Source organism: Physeter macrocephalus, chromosome 1, assembly GCF_002837175.3.
Source record: "Physeter macrocephalus isolate SW-GA chromosome 1, ASM283717v5, whole genome shotgun sequence".
NCBI lineage: Eukaryota > Metazoa > Chordata > Mammalia > Artiodactyla > Physeteridae > Physeter > Physeter macrocephalus.
The window spans coordinates 73666069-73683455 of NC_041214.2; positions in this window are offsets into that span (position 1 = coordinate 73666069).

A 17387-nucleotide genomic window follows, 5' to 3' on the forward strand; every position below is an offset into this window, starting at 1 on the left:
TGTAGTGAGGTGGATGGACCTAGAGACTCATACAGTGTGAAGTAAGTCAGAAAGAGAAAAACAAATACCATACGCTAACACATATATATGGAATCTAAAAAAAAAAAAAAAATGGTTCTGAAGAACCTAGCGGCAGGACAGGAATCAAGACGCACATGTAGAGAATGGACTTGAGGACACGTGGAGGGAGAAGGGTAAGCTGGGATGAAGTGAAAGAGTGGCATGGGGGCTTCCCTGGTGGCGCAGTGGTTGAGAATCCGCCTGCCGAAGCAGGAGACACGTTTTCGTTCCCAGGTCCAGGAAGATCCCACATGCTGCAGAGCGGCTAGGCCCATGAGCCATGGCCGCTAAGCCTGCGCATCCAGAGCCTGTGCTCCGCAACGGGAGAGGCCACAACAGTGAGAGGCCCGCGTACCGCCAAAAAACAAACAAACAAAAAGAGTGGCATGGACATATATACACTACCAAATATAAACCAGATAGCTAGTGGGATGCAGCCGCATATCACAGAGAGATCAGCTTGGTGCTTTGTGTCCACCTAGAGGGGTGGCATAGGGAGGGTGCGAGGGAGATGCAAGAGGGAGGAGATATGGGAATATATGTATGTACAGCAGATTCACTTCGTTATAAAGAAGAAAATAACACACCATTATAAAACAGTTATACTCCAATAAAGATGTTAAAAAAAAGATAATAACAATTGATAAAATAAATATTAGAGCAACAGGAAAAGAGAGATTTGGTCATAAAATGAGGTTAGCTAATATTTAATAAGCTCTTGCTTCCCTAAGGTGTGCCAGGCTCTTTATGAAAGTTATTAGATTTAATAAAGGTGTTAAAACTATGGAAAATATATATATATAGTAGCTGAAATCTAAAAAAAAATAAAAATACTAGATACATATTAAATATTTTTAAATAAACGAATGGAGAAGTTAGTTTGATTTTAAAATGTTACATACCATACAAGGCCAATTACTGTCTACTCACAATAAAGGAGAAAGTTGTGCAAGTAGAAAAAGAAAACAATAAAAATAGATAATATTTACTGAGTTCTTACTATGAGATAATCACTGTGTTACAAATACTATCTTATTTAATTTTCCTAAAACCCTATGCGGTAAGCACTATTTTCACTGTCCTCATTTTGTAGATGAGGGAACAAAGGCTTAGAGTAAATTGCTAAATTCGAGAGCTAGTAAGTGGTAGACCAGACTTTTAAGCCAGGCCTATCAAATACCAGAGACCAAATTAATCTCCATACATTTGGTTTCCCCATGTTTAATTCATGTGACATATGCCCCCTTCCTTTGGGGTGAATGAGCCAGCAAGTATTGTACTTCTGTGCCTCTGTACTGGATTGGATTAAGTATGCATAAGAACCAAAGTAATGCACTGTAAGAGAGATAACTTGACAAGAAAAACTGCCGCAGACTTATTCTGGTATCTATTTGATGAGCAGATGGCGTACTTCTGAGAAATATCAGGATATATGAAAGAAAACATTTAGGCAACTGATATTTATGTGGGTGCAACTTTCTGGCTACAGCAGATGCCTATTGCTTCCTGACATCTGCCCTATTCCACTCTGAGTACAAAAAAATATAGCTGACAAAGTTGAATAGATTGTGGCTTTGTATATCAGTAAATTGTATTTACTGGTCCTATAAGGCATCATTTAACCAAGTATTCGGAAGCTGAAATTGATCTCTCAGGTACTATGGCACAGTAGAAAGAACATAGACTGTGAAATCAAACAAGCCTGAGCTCATAATTCTGCGCCTGTCATTTACATGCTGTATAATCTTGACCAATGTTTCTAACTTCACATAGCTTAAGTTTCATTATCAGTAAAATAATACAGTATTGCATAACCTGCTAGTTGCTGCATGATTCAAACAGGAATAAAGTGTTTGACAAACAGTAGGCACTTAACAAATGCTAGCTATATATCCAAATCAAACCAAAGTCTGGCATAGTTAATATGAAGGTTAATTTAATGTAGCAACTTGGAGGGTGTTTTTGAATGAGATTAACTTTTAAATCAGTCAATTTTTGAGTAAACAGATTACTTATGTGGGTGAGCATCATCCAATCAGTTGAAGGCCTGGATAGAACAAAAAGATTGGCCTCCCCAAGCAAAAGGGAATTATCTGGCAGACTGCCTTCCGACTTCATCTGTACCACTGGCTCTCCTGGGTCTCCAGCCTGCCAGCCCTTCAGATTTTGGACTTACTAGCCTAAATAATCACATGAGCCAATTCCTTCTCTCTCTCTCCCTCTCTCCCTCTCTCCCTCTCTCCCTCTCTCCCTCTCTCCCTCTCTCCCTCTCTCCCTCTCTCCCTCTCTCCCTCTCTCCCTCTCTCTCTCTATATATATATCTCCAGCCAAATTGACACAAAATTAACCATCACAAACACTTTGGGTCATTATTCTGGGGATCATATTTCTAAGACCTTTTAAGAAAACTTGTAAATTTGAAGACTGGTGATGCTGCTAATAGAGGGTCATGTAAATTGTTACAGTCTAGGCCAGGAAACTTTTTCTGTAAAGGGCCAGATAGTAATATTTTAGGCTTTCCAGGTCATAAGGTCTCGGTCACAACTACTCAGATAATACATAATGAAAAAGCATGGCTGAGTCCCAATTAATCTTTATTTATGGACACTGAAATTTGAACTTCATATAATTTTCACATATCACAAAGATTTTTCATTTTCTTTTATTTTATTTTTCAACCATTTAAAATGTAAAATCTGGGACTTCCCTGGTGGTCCAATGGTTAAGAATCCACCTTCCAACGCAGGGGACGCAGGTTCAATCCCTGGTGGGGGAACTAAGATCCCACATTGCATGGGGCAACTAAGTCCACATGCTCTAGAGCCCGCACGTACCACAACTAGAGAGAAGCCCGTGCACCATGATGAAGAGCCTGCAAGCTGCAACTAAGACGCGATGCAGCCTAACTAATTAATTAATATTTTTAAAAATAATTAAATAAAATGAAAAATCTACCCTTAGCTCCTGGGACATACAGAAACGTTGCAATCTGCTAACCCTTGGTCTAGGCTGATAATTCTTAAACAGTTGTCTTTGGTACCTTGGGAGTTGCAAGGTTCCTCCTGATGGTATGTGATTCAAAATTGTGAGTTCCTTCTTTGGTTGCTATAGGCTGAATAAATGACATGAAATGCTGCAGACTTACTGTTATGTATGTGTGAGCCTACTAACTAGTAGCCTACTAATAACTTATTAAACATTATTTATATTTAGTTATAAAAAACTAAAACTAATCCAATACTAGAATTTTCCCCACCTCTTAGTCTTTTTAGCTTTTACAAAGATTATATGTTATATCACCCAAATTACCTCACAGAAATTGTACAACATCCATAACCATAACACACTGTACTTTTACTCCATACCACTTACCATAATTGTAATTAATTTCTTTAATTAAAGTATGTCACTCCCACTAGACTATTAGCTCTGTAAGATCAGTGGTCATGTCTATTTTTTTCACCACTACGTACGCAGTCCATAGCATAACTGGAAAATTGTAGGTGTCGGTATATATTTGTGGGCTGAATGAACGAAATGAATTGCTTCTGGTCGTTAACTGCTTCAATTCTTATTTTTTAATTATAAAGAACTTTTCATTTAGCTTCAACATTATCAATCCAGTTTGTTAATGGTTGTTTACCCTACTGTTCCTAATGATGTTATGCTTATACTAACAGTGTTTTGGGTCTATAATTTTGAACTGACAGGTCTTAAGACAAGAATGAAATGTGGTTCTAATATAAGTCATTCACACTTTTACTGTTAAACAGTTATATGAAATTCACTCCTGAGGGGATGGGGTGAAGGATAGAAGAGGGGAAGTTTAACAAGGACACTTTATTATTAGCTACAAGTTCTTATTCCAATGGAAAATGGTCAAAAGGTTTGAAAGCCTTTGTATTTGCAAGAAATGTACTTTGTGGATGATCTCTTTTAGTCTACACCGTTTGGTTCAGGGATATTTAATTTCTAGATATTCTTGCTTCTTCTCTACCTCAAGGCTAGACTTCCAGAACATTTCTGCTAAGCCTCACCTCAGCTCCACTTAGGGTAATGCAACTTTTACTAGCTTGTTTCCAAGACAAGATTTGAGAAGAAAGGAGCTCTCCCAGCTCATGATAATGCTTCAAGGTCATTAGCCCTCTGTGTGCTTTGTTTTTACAAACATGCAGATGCAAAATGGAACCCCAGGGATGATGGTGCCAACCTCCTGGTCTTAAAATCCAGGCCTAATGTGAGACATAAGAAAGACGTCCTTGGAAAACAGGACCATTGATCTGAACTCAACAGCTCTAGATACAGTTTTGGTCTCTTTAACCTCAATATTTCTAGCATTTAAGCAAGAAAGATCCAATTCCAATGACTCTTATTTTAAACTATTTCACTAAAGGCAGCATTAAGACAATTTAGGTAAAAACAAAATGTAAACAAAACAAGGAAAAAGAATGTTAATTACTTTAGGGAAATGTGTAAACTTCCTCTTCATTGAATGTTCAATGGTTATTTGTTCTAATTGCTCTTTAGTGAGTATTTATTGTGCACACTGGAAAGCTGCTCATTAGAATTGCTGATTCAAAGATAAGAGGAAAACTGCAAAACTACCAAAAAGTTCACCAGATCCTGAAATCCTTTATGCCCTTAACTCCTTTGGCAACCTCTGCACAGTTGTCAAGGAATCTAAAGACCCAGTTATGCCAACCCCCAACCTGATACTCTGATATGTACTCAGAATTTAACCTGCAAGTTCTACACAGATTGACCCAATTTGCAAAGTTGAAAAAGGTGGCTAAATTGTTTCTGACACTATAACAATTCCTTGAAAAGAGATAATCTCGTCAAGCTGTGATGTCTAGTTATGTCAAAAAGAAAACAAAACAGAAGAAAACAAAACAAAAACTTAAGGAAAGGAAGCTTTTTTTGTATGTGTGGAAGTGTTTGTAAAGGAGAGAGCTTTAGCTTCCAGAGAGATGTTTAGATTTAAAGTGTCTCTTTCTTTCTTTTTAAATCTTTTTTTGAAAAAAAAACAGTCTAGTACTGGCAAAAAAATCTGTTTTGCCTTCCATCTTTGGCCTAACTTACACAAGTTAACATCTCTCAGAGAGCCCCTTTCCACCTACCCAGATCCTACCTGTTCTTCCAATTCCAGCTGAAGTCCTTCCCCTTGCAAATTCTGCCTGAGTCAGTTTCCCAATGCATCAGCCCATATCGATTCCCTTTTTCTCTAAAGCATCAGTCTCCATCACTTATCATATCTCTTGTTTCTTGGTTGCTTTACTTTTATTGAACTGTTCCTCTTCTCCAATAATCAAAGAATTAACTCCAGGAAAGCTAGGAGAGTGCTTTATCTCCTTTCAAACTAGGAGAGGGATGTTATGAGGAGCTACTGGTAGGGTGTTGTGACAGCACTAACACAGACTGGGGGGTTTGGAAAGACTGCCCAGAGGAGATACCACAAAGCAACATTCTCTCATTCCTAGGCCTCTGCTTAACCCAATGATCCAGCCAAAGCTCTGGCTCTCTTTATCTTCCTTCTGACTATATTTACCTCTTTTTGAAAGCACATCCACTTTATACTCAATCCTTTTGGTTCTGCTTCAACTGTAAGTCTTTCTTCATTTCTTTCTCATAAGCACAGAAAGGGCTGAGCTAGAAACAAGTCTGCTTCCAGTTTAATGGGTACTCTGATGTATTTTTATTTTTCTCTTATACCTCTGTATTATGTATGCTGTGGTGCTACTGCATATGGATTGGTTCCAGGTCACTGGTTGGCAAACCTATACTCTAGTTCCAGAGTGGTATTTCACTTTCAGACTTCACTGTCTGTTGAGCAAGTATGTTATTTGTGTCAGGACAGAAGATAAATAAATAATATTGCAGCAGACATTCACCCAGGGATTATTGTGTTCTGCAAGGTAGTGGTAGTATTATATGCACTCTATGAGTAGGTGGCTGAGGATAAAGAAACTTTATATATCTAAAAAGCATAGAAATAAACTTACAGAGTTCTTTTTCTAAATTAGAAAAGGGGCTTTCTCCTTCAAACAGATATTTGTATACCAATGTTCATAGCAGCATTATTTACAAGAGTCAAAAGGTGGATGCAACCCACGTGTCCATCAACAGATGAATAAACAAAATGTGGCATATACACACAATGAAATATTATTCAGCCTTAAAAAGAAAAGAAATTCTGGCACATGCTATAACATAGACGAATCTTCAAGATATTATGCTAAGTGAAATAAGCCATTCACTAAAGGACAAATATTGTACAATTCCACTATACGAGGTACCTAGAGTAATCAAATTCATAGAGACAGAAAGTAGAGTGGTGGTTGCTAGGGGCTGGAAGGGAAGCAGGAATGGGGTGTTAGTGTTTAATGGGTACATAGTTTCAGTTGGGGAAGATGAAAAAGTTCTGGATATGTAAGGTAGTAGTGACTGCAAAACAATGTGAATGTACCTAATGCCACAGAACTTTACATGTAAAAATGGTTAAAATGGTAAATTTTATGTTATGCATATTTTACCACAAGAAAAAGGGGGGACTTTCTCAATAATACTTCTCTCTGCCTCGAAAGTAACAAAAAGATGAAAGAGAAACTAAAGATGAATTCTGCCCATCTCTTCACTTGGCTAACCCCAGCCTAGCTGTTCCAATAATGAGTTATACAAATAAGACTTACCTGATCGTTTTCTTTTTAAGGTGTTAAAAAAAAAGATATCTAGAGGAAATACATATTTTAATATCATTTTAAAACTCTTCTTTAAATCACTTAACCTTCACATACCAGGTAGATTTTTACTTATTCTGCCCCTAGATGTTTCCCATACCTTTTGATATCTAAAATTCCATGTACAGGGACATAAAAATTGTATTCTACAATAGAAAATAAGAATTAATATGCACAGACAACTTAGGAAAGGGAACACATTTTCTTCAATTAACTAAGCCAGCGTTGCTGACAGTATGATCTTACAGCGTCTTGCATTACAACAACTAGAGAACATATTAAAATTCTTATCCTAGGCATACTGAATCAGCATCTTTGGGCTGATGACTTGTAACCTGCATTTTAAATTAGCTCCTCTAAGTTAAATTAATGTACACTGAAGTTTGAGAACCAGTAAACTAAAACAAAAGTAAATAATACCGGGGCTTCCCTGGTGGCACAGTGGTTGGGGGCCCGCCTGCCGATGCAGGGGACGCGGGTTCGTGCCCCGGTCCGGGAAGATCCCACATGCCGTGGAGCCTGCGCGTCTGCCCGCGTAACGCAAAAAAAAAAAAAAAAAAAAAAAAAGTAAATAATACCAGTTATATCTCCTTAGACAAACAGTAAAAGATGACAGACAGGTGGGAATCTGATCAGAGGGCAGAAACATGAGACTGTATACACCGAAATCAAAATTACAATGTCTTTGCCTGTACTCACTGATTCTTTAACTAAGATAGACAACATCGGGATGATGTCACAGATTTAAATAACAGAAAAACAAAGAAGCAAAAACTTTCATGGGGAGGTACACTGAAGGGAACAATTTGTCTTTGTGAAGTGTTTTGTAGAACTTGAAGGAAAAGCATAGTGTGTCATGTGTGTAAAAATTAATAAAACAGAAACCTCAACTAACAGAGTCAGAAGGCCAGACAATAGCAGAGCCCAACAGGAAGAAGAAAGACTTCCTCTTCTTGCCAGGCAAGAAGTCAGCCAATGAATGACTGTCACAACTCAGCCAATGAACAGCCACTATACTTTGAGCCCTCAATTCCTCCGATGGATTCACTGTTTACTACAGCCCTCCCAACTTCCATTTCCCCGTGTTTGAAAGCATTCTCTCCTTGCTGTGTGGAGATTTGCAGTGTGGTTCCCCACGATTGTAGACCTTGAATTGCAATTCTTTGTTGATCCCAAATAAACCCATTTTTGCTGAAGAAATATCCAGCAGTCTATTTGTTTTAGGTCAACATGTTTCAATGGCAGGAACAGGAACAGGGCACAGTCCCTTGGCATTTTCGTCTGACCAGCCAGTCCAAACTCAGATAGAACTTTGCATTATTATATAGTGTTTACATTTTACTTGAATTCTTATGTAACTTCTATCCAGGGCCACCCAAAGATATTTATGCTTTGCTTCCTTGAAGTTTTCTGTCTCACATCTTTGAGAATTGTTGAGTGTCTTCCTGGGGCCAAAAAATACCATATATGTAGAAAGTGTCAAAGGAATTGAAAGAATGCATGAAATGGTTTTTATCTTTCTAGGAATAATATTTCTGTCAAAAAAAAAAGAGAGGGGGAAGGAGGGCTTAAAATCCAAAGCAACAAAATATTAAATAGTTTAAAATACTGTCAGTAATGCAAAAGCCTTAGTATTCACAGTCTTTTTCACAGTCCCAATATGTATCCTATAAAGAGGATTTCAGAACATTGAGACTGCAATATGTTTCATAGTCAATGTGGTTTGAGTGATAAGGCTCATTTCTCCCCTCTTCAACTTTTCTAATGTCTATACTATGCCTTCATTCTGTCTTTTCTGCCTGTATGTCTACATTTAACTCTTTACCTCCAAATAAAGAATGCTTCCCCTGATTGTAACCATATAAGAACAGTTCCTTTCTTTAAATTGTAGTTTCATTGATGAGAGAAAATGATATGTTAGCATTTTTTTTAAAGTACTGTGAGTAAATCACTTCAGAGCAATTATCTAGGAAATGGTCATCATCACTCCCCACCCAATCCCTTGGTGTTTCATACCCATGCCACATTCCCAGGTACTCTGGGTTCAGAAAGAAGCAGCTGCCTGAGCAGCATGTGAGATCATCCATCTGTGGCACCAGACAGAAGGAATGGATACATGGGAATCCATTAGGAAGAAAGAGCTTTCAGTTCTTCCTGGCTGAATTGATAGGAGAGGCTAGAGAGAGGGGAAAGAGTCCAACTTAATCAGAGGTTTCAAGCTGGGCGATAAAGAGAATCATGACACCACCAGCAGAAATAGAAAAGAGAAGAACTGGTTTTGAGAGCAAAATGATGCATTTTCCTTGAGGTAGAATTTTAAATCTGATGACTGAATGTTCAAATAGAAATGTCTAGAAGATAACTGCAGATACAATATTGCAGCTAAAGAGAGGGGGCAGGCCCAGAAACGGTGATTTGATCATTTTCATTTATGCAATGGTTATGGCATTATAATGAATGAAACATCTCAAGAGAAGGAGCGAAGAAAGACAAGCAGAGCATATGGATGGACATTTAAGGTATGAAGAAGAAGAGAAGCCAGTGAAAGGGACAAGAGAACAGTGATCAAAGAAACTGGATAAGAACTATACTGACTCAGAGTTATAGAGGTCAAGGGAGAAAGAAAATTAAGAAAGCAGGGATCTCCATTGCGTGAAACAGAAGAAAAAAGACCAATGAGAATGGGAACCAAGAAAAAAAATTAGGTTTAGAAATTCAGAGGCTATTAATATGAGCCAGATTTTAGGGTAATGAGGAAGTGGGCAAGATGGGTGATAGCACTGACCAACAGAAAGATAATATGCATCACATATATAATTTAAAATTTTCTAGTAGCCACATTTTTAAAAAAGTAAAAAGAAATAAATGAAATTAGCTTTAATAATATATTTTGTTTAACCTAATTTCAAAAATTAAACTGGAAAATTTCAATCTGTAATTAATATAAAAATTATTGAGAATTTTACATTCTTTTTATCTTTTGCCATCTTCAAAATTTAGTGTGTATTTTACACTTGCATCACATCTCAATTTGGTTGCTATATTTCAAGTGCTTAATAGCCACATATGAATAGTGGCTTCCTTATTGGGCAACTCAGAGTCAGAGAATGTAAATATGCCCCATGTAACACAGTGAAGACTGGAATGGGTTATGGAAACCAGTAACCAAAATTGCAAGTGGGGATAAGGTATCCTAAATGGATTACCTTAACCTCAGATGAGAAGTGGGATGACAGTGGCCAATAAAGGTCCTAGAAATGACATTTGGGAGCTAGAAGCCCCCCTCCATCATGTTCAATACACTAGGAGGAGAATGAGAAATAAGGATGAGTCCACTGTAAGAGGGTTAAGGGGAAGGTAGTCCTATCAGGAGAGAGTCATATTTGAGTTATGTTGAAGGGAATATTTGATTATGAGGAACAGCAGTGTGGAAATAAATAAAGATCAGCCAAATTAAGACAAGCAAAGGCTATTATTCAGAGCTTGCTATAGAAAAGGAGTTAGCCACTGCTACTTGAATTTTGGCTGAGACTCAAAGCATGCAAAGGAGTGGGGAAAGCTTTGTAGTAGAAAAAGGGGAAGGCTTCAGGTATGCCTTGAATGGAGGCTGTTGGCATGGGGAGGTGGTAGGCTGGCTAACTAGAAGTGGGGCATCCTATGTGATTCGTTAGAGGTACATATTTGGCTTTATCTGGTTGGTCCTAAATTGGAATCAGGGGCAAAAATTAGGGAAGCTGTCAATTATTAATCAAGTTCTGGGCATTCTGGGCAGATTGTAACAGGGGTTATTGTTTGGTTGTGTTTTTTTTGGTTTTTTGTTTTTTACTAGTTACAGCCCCTGACTTCCTACCAGTCTGATTTATAGCAAATTGGCTTCCTGGGCTGCTTACTATAGATAATGAGTCAGTTTCCTGGGCAGGTTGCTGCAAATTGTGGGTCAGAGATCTATTCATATATATGGTCTGGCCATCATCCATTTGTATATTCAGTCTCTCAGTAGCCTTGCTTCTGTTATTCATTGTAAGACTGTACTTTTGAATTTAGTGTAGCTCAGGAATGTCACATGTTAGAAGTCAAAAGACCTGAGTCATAATCTCCATTCTTTCACAATTAGTAGTGTGACCCTAAATTCATCATTAACTTTTCTGTACCTCAAATTTTCTCATCCAAAACTGAAGAGAAATCAAAAGTTTTCAGCTACAGAAAATACAAAAGGAAGGCGGAAAGAAAAAAGGAAGGAAGACACCAACCACAGAGCAGAGAAAACTAACAATGCTTCAATATAAATTAAATATAATTAAACAAGAAATTGTAGATACAAAAAATATTAAAGCTGAGTCTAGAAATGAACAAGGAACAGAGAAATGTGAAGTCATAGTTAGCCAAACAATGGGAAAAATTGGGAAAAAAAATGTATGTCAACAATTAAAACTGAATTACAAGATATCTATGCACCAACACAGGCAATAGGTGAGAATCAAAGAATGGCATCTGAAACTCATAAACAAAACAGAAGCTTAAATAAGAAAAAGTGGTACTAAGGGCATTATATAAAGAAAATTATTAGAATTAGTATAAAGGTAACCACTGGACTAAAAATAGAAACCTTTCTACATACCAAAGGCAATATAAAGAAAGGACAAAGAAAACATAATATAATGTGAATGACAGAGACCAAAATTATCAATGACATTAACAAATTCAAACTCATATATTAAAAGAAAAAGTTACATTAGCTTACAGGGTAAAAACCAATGCTATACCATATATAAGAGAAATCCCTAAAAGTTATTCAGAAAGTTTAAATATAAAGAGATGGGCAAAGGTACACACACACAAAAAAAGCAAACAAAAAGAAGGAAGGAGTTGCGATCTTAATATCTGACAAGCTAGAATTCAGTACCTTAAGCATTAAAAAAAGAGACAATAAAGGACATGTCATTATGTAAAAAAATATGAATATATAATAGTTTTGAATATTTATGCACCAAATTTCATAGCAATCACTTTATAAAGCAGAAACTACAAGAGATGTAAGGAGAAACAGCCAGAAGCACACAGTAATGCACAATTTTAATATATCACTCTCAGTCCAAGAGGAGTCGACAAAAAATAAAGATATAGAAGCCCTAAACAACATAAGCAATAAAGTAAATTATGTGAATATACATCAGACTTTGCATCCCAAATATTGATACATTTTCTTTTCAAGAGCATATAAACATTCATGAAGATAGACAATATATTATGGTCCAAAGAAAATCTCAATGAGCTTAACAAAGTAGAAATGATACAAAAATAATTCTCTCATATAAAAAATATAGAAATTAATAGCAAAATTAAAACATAAATAGGCCTTTCTATCTAAAGTTAAATAACTCTCTATTAGACAACTCTCAAGGCAAAGGGGAACTGAAATTTCAGAATTATTTGTAAAAATAATGGAAATGATGACACTATTTGTCAGTATTAATGAATGAAGATTAGAGAAAAAAATCATAGCCTAGAACAAACTATGGACACCAAGGGGGGAAAGTGGATGGGGGGGGGGTGGGATGACTTGGGAGATTGGGATTAACGTATATACACTAATATGTATAAAACAGATAACTAATAAGAACCTGCTGTATAAAAAATAAATTCAATAAAATTCAAAAATTCAAAATAAATAAATAAATAAAATGTCCTTTTACATTAAAAAAAATCATAGCCTTAATTGGTTATACAGAAAAAAATGAAAGGATGACAATAAATAAATATCCACTTGAATTAATAGAAAGACATTCCTTGTTCTTAAATAGGACTTATTTAATACCACAAAGATGTCAATTCTTCACAAATATATAAAATTTTACTGGGGAGCAGTCAAAAATAAACAGAAAACAGAAAAAAAGGGAATATTAAAAATAATGGCAAAAAGGGACTTCCCTGGTGGTCCAGTGGTTAAGACTTCGCCTTCCAAGGGGTGCAGGTTCAATCCCTAGTCAGGGAGCTAAGATCCCACATGCCTCGCGGCCAAAAAACCAAAAAAACCAAAACATAAAACAGAAGCAATATTGTAACAAATTCAATAAAGACTTTAAAAATGGTCCACCTCAAAAAAATCTTTAAAAAACAAGGCAATAATAATGAGTTATAAACAGAAAAAAGATTTAATTAAAAAGTTAAAATGTTGGTTTTTTGTAAATATTAGCAAAATACAGAATCCACTAGCTAATTAATCAAGCAAAAAAGAAACACAAATATACAAAATAAGAAATGACAAGTAAACAACCATAAAAACAGGAATTTTTTTAAAAATCATGAGTTTGCATGGTACAACTCTGCTAATAAATCGTAACACCTAGATGAAATACATATATTCAGAATATTAACCCTGGTGTATATAAAATGTCAAACAAACTAATTTTCATAAAAGAAATAGAGACAGTTTTTCAAAACACTACCCCACGAAAAGCACAAGGCCAAAATGGTTTCACAAAGGAATTCTAGCAAACCTCCGAAGATCAGATTACCCCAATGCTTCTATGTTCCAAAACACAGAGGGAAAAAATCTGTCTATCCTCCTCCTAAATACCTTTTTAACTATGATCCACACCCACTACCATTGCCTGAGCTCATAATCTTTTGCCTGGATGCTCCATTCCTTTTCCCTCTATTTTTTTTCTGCAGTCTGATGCTGGAGTGTTACCATTTGAAAATAAAAATATGATCAAAATTTTATTTACTTTCCCAACTTAAATGTACTGGTAATTGAAGTTGTAGGTGTGAAAATTACAATGGGGAAAATTCTGCTATCATCTTAAACATGCTCTGTCTAATAAATCTGATTATTGATATAGTTTTTGGGTATGTGGGGCTTAAGGGGCCTTTGGTATATCCAGGCTGTTTCTTTGGAAGACATTATGGAATTGAAAAGACAAGACAGCTGAGGATGAAATTCTAGATAATATATCAAAGGAAACTAAAGAAAAAAAGGATTTAGTGGTGAAAAGTTGAGGGTATAAGACAGATCTTCCTAGTGATTTTGTGGGGTAGTCAGGTAAGTAACCATCTTCATTTTGAGAACCTTGTCTCAGAATATTTAGTCAAGGTCATATAACTAGCATATGATGTAGCCAGGACTAAAGCCCAGATTACCAACATAGCCAAAAGTCTGCACACACTGCCTTTCTTCATCTAATAGTCTGTCCTTTGAAATGTCAAGGCTTCTTATACTGCCTAGTGTCAACAGCTCACTTCTCTTAAATTTTATTCTCCTTAAAAGCAGGAACCATATTTTATTGTACCCTTTAATCAACAAGGGTGCCTAGCACAGTGAAGCACTAATTCATGCTACAGAACTCTTGGGTATTATTAACTATTATTATAACACATATTTTCTTAAATCTATTAGATTTCTGTGGAGACTGGTACATACTTTTAAAGCAGTTGTGCTGTTGAAAATGTCAAACAATAATCAGTATTGAGGCTGCAAAGAACAAAGAGCTTTGGAGTCTTAAGAATTGCAATTTGGGAGACACAGATTCGGGTGAAACCGAAAGACTGCTCCGAAGAAGAGAAGCAATCAGGAGTTTAAAAAGACAAAAGCCACAAGGTTGTTAACTTGTGAGAGAATTGTGATTGACTCTGATGCAAGTCAGGGGATATCTGTCCTTAAGGAATCATGAGTTGTTTTAGGGTGAGGATTCAATAAGCAGATAGGTTTTCACAAGTTATTTTAGGGTACATGACGGATAAGTATCTTGAGTTGGATAATAAGTGTTCAAAAGGTGAGATTCCATCTGGGCTGAGATGCACATAAGTCACACTTCCTCAATGGTCTCCCAGCTCCATTTTAGAATGCTCTCTTAGCAATACTGACTCCATTTTGATTTTCCTTTCACAAAAGAAATTAAGAGGAAATGTGTTGCACATAAAACATTGTACACATAGCAACCTTATGGCTTAGATTTTTTTTCCTTAGGTCGGGGCAATTTCAAATATTTTGTTCCATTATCACCATAAACAGATGTTATAGTTCGAAAAAATATAGCAACCATATACTTATTATTAGTTTGAACTGCTGTCCAGTGTAAAAATTGTGCTGTAAGTGAAGAGTCAGGAAAACCTAGATGAGGTGGAAAGTATCTTGACTGACTTAGTAAAGTGTTCTCAACTTAAAGTATAAATAATATTTTGCTTCATCTTGACTACTGAATATACTCCATACTCAGGTTAATACTGAATATCTACCTGCTATAACTCTATTATGTATATTCAGTATGGTTAATTCTTTTAACACTTTATCACTAAAAAAGCTTATCAGTGCTCATCATTCATACTAACTGAAGAAAAGGCTAACATGGTAAAAAGCTTAAAAGATGAATTACATTAAAGTAAACTTACTATGTAAAATATATGCAGTAATTATATGATACCTAGTTGAGAAATTACTTCAATGAATAATTTGCAATTGGCATATTTACAGCTATGTCCTTCTGAAGTATATAAAGACCCATGGAAGGTTTGTTCTCCTGAGTAGTTTTTAACATAAACCTGTTAGTTTTATTAATATTGTTAATTTTCTCAGGAAACCCTTTTTACATAGATGGTACAAAAAAAAATTTAAGCAAATGATCACAGGATATAAATTCAATGAATGTAAATGAATGCTTTACTTGCATATAGATTGCTGCCATTTAATTTGGTGTGCATTTCTAGATTATTTGTTTATTCATTTATTCACAGAAATTAAAGTAGCCCTCTTTTTAGACCTGCAGAAGTGAAAATGTAAGTTTGTGAGAGCATTGTGATGCTTACTTAGAGCTACTATGGATAACAAAGAAGAATCCCCCCATGGTTGCACTAAAAGGTAGTTTCTGGGAGTGACAGACTGGAAAAGAATCCAAAATCTTAAAGTAAGTCCTAGCTCATATAGATGCCAACAGGCCTCAGTTCTCTTTACCAAAGACTTCCTTTAATGCATTGCAAAAAGTCTAAAGCCTTGCTGTGATACTCAATTGAGCATTCACCACCAAGCAATAAATTATTCAAATGGCAAGTCTGATTATGTCTTTTAAAACTACCTTGGGCTTCCCTGGTGGCGCAGTCGTTGAGAGTCCGCCTGCCGACGCAGGGGACACGGGTTCGTGTCCCGGTCCGGGAAGATCCCACATGCCGCGGAGTGGCTAGGCCCGTGAGCCATGGCCGCTGACTCTGCACGTCAGGAACCTGTGCTCCGCAACGGGAGAGGCCACAACAGTGAGAGGCCCGCGTACCGCAAAAAAAAAAAAACCTACCTCATTTTCCTCTATTTTGAAGACCAAATGGAGTATGTATCAATCAGGTTCTGGCAGAAAGAGATGGCTCTGGATTAGCCTCAAACTGGATAACTGAGGAGAATTTAATAGAGAGACTACAAAAGTATGGGAAGGGTTACAGGAAATCAATTAAGCATAATGCTTTAATCCAGGACTAGCAATTGTAGGGAGGTACTACTCCCCTACATCAGATGGTGTGAAGGGAGAAAAAAGCTACTCAAACCTGGAGAGAGAAGGACACTTGACAGGATCTACAGCCTCTGCAAGAAGGACCAGCCAACCTATTCGTATCTACCAGTGAGAGCCCCTAGGAATAAATGGGGAATAATTGCCCTGACTTCAGTCTCCAGAGAGACTTCCATTGGCTGAACACAACCAGAAACCAGAGGGCAACAGAACTCTTTGAAGCAATTCAGATAGGTTAGTCCCCTGGGGCACAGAGAGGGTGGAGAAGAGTAGAGAGTGAATTTGGAGGGCAAATGGAAAATATCCAATATAGTACTATTTTGGAGGTAATATAAAATCTAACTCAAGGTTATCTAAGCAAACAAGAGTATTTATTGACTGAAGTATCTGAAAACTATAGTGGTAGCTCTATCTTCAGGCCCAGCTTCACCCAGCTTTTCAAAGGATGTCATTAGGATTCAGCATCTTTCCATCTCTCAGCTCTGTTCTCTTATGTGTAGACTTTATTCGAAGTGGCAAGATATCTGATAGCAGTTGCAGGTTGAAGTCCAGAAAAAATAGTAAAAGAATAATAAAATAAAATAAAAATAATAAAGTAAAAAACACAAGGTCCTTTCAACAGTTTAATCAGAGTTCCTGGGCTTAACTCTCAGTGGACTAAATCAAGTCACCTGCCCATTCCTAAACCAATCAATTTAATCAGAGGAATGAAACATGATGATTGGCCTGTACTGAATCACATGCCTATTCTTAGACTCAGTTGTTTAGGCCACACAAAGCCCAAGGACAGAGGGTGGGGAAAAAGTGGGTACTGTTACCAAAATTAGGAAAAATGGATGTTAGGCAGCCAAAAGACAACAAATGACCACTGAGGCCTATTTGGTAATCTAATTCACTTCTCAGCTCTAATTATCATGATGTTCAGGAATATATGACTCCACCAGTTTAGGTTGACCACGTAGCATTAGAAAAATATGGTAAAAACTTCCACTTTTCTTCCAATTTCCACATTTTATGCCAATGAAGCCATGACACACTTATTCATATATATATATTTATATATATATATTTATGGACATATATGTAGATACTTCTAACTATG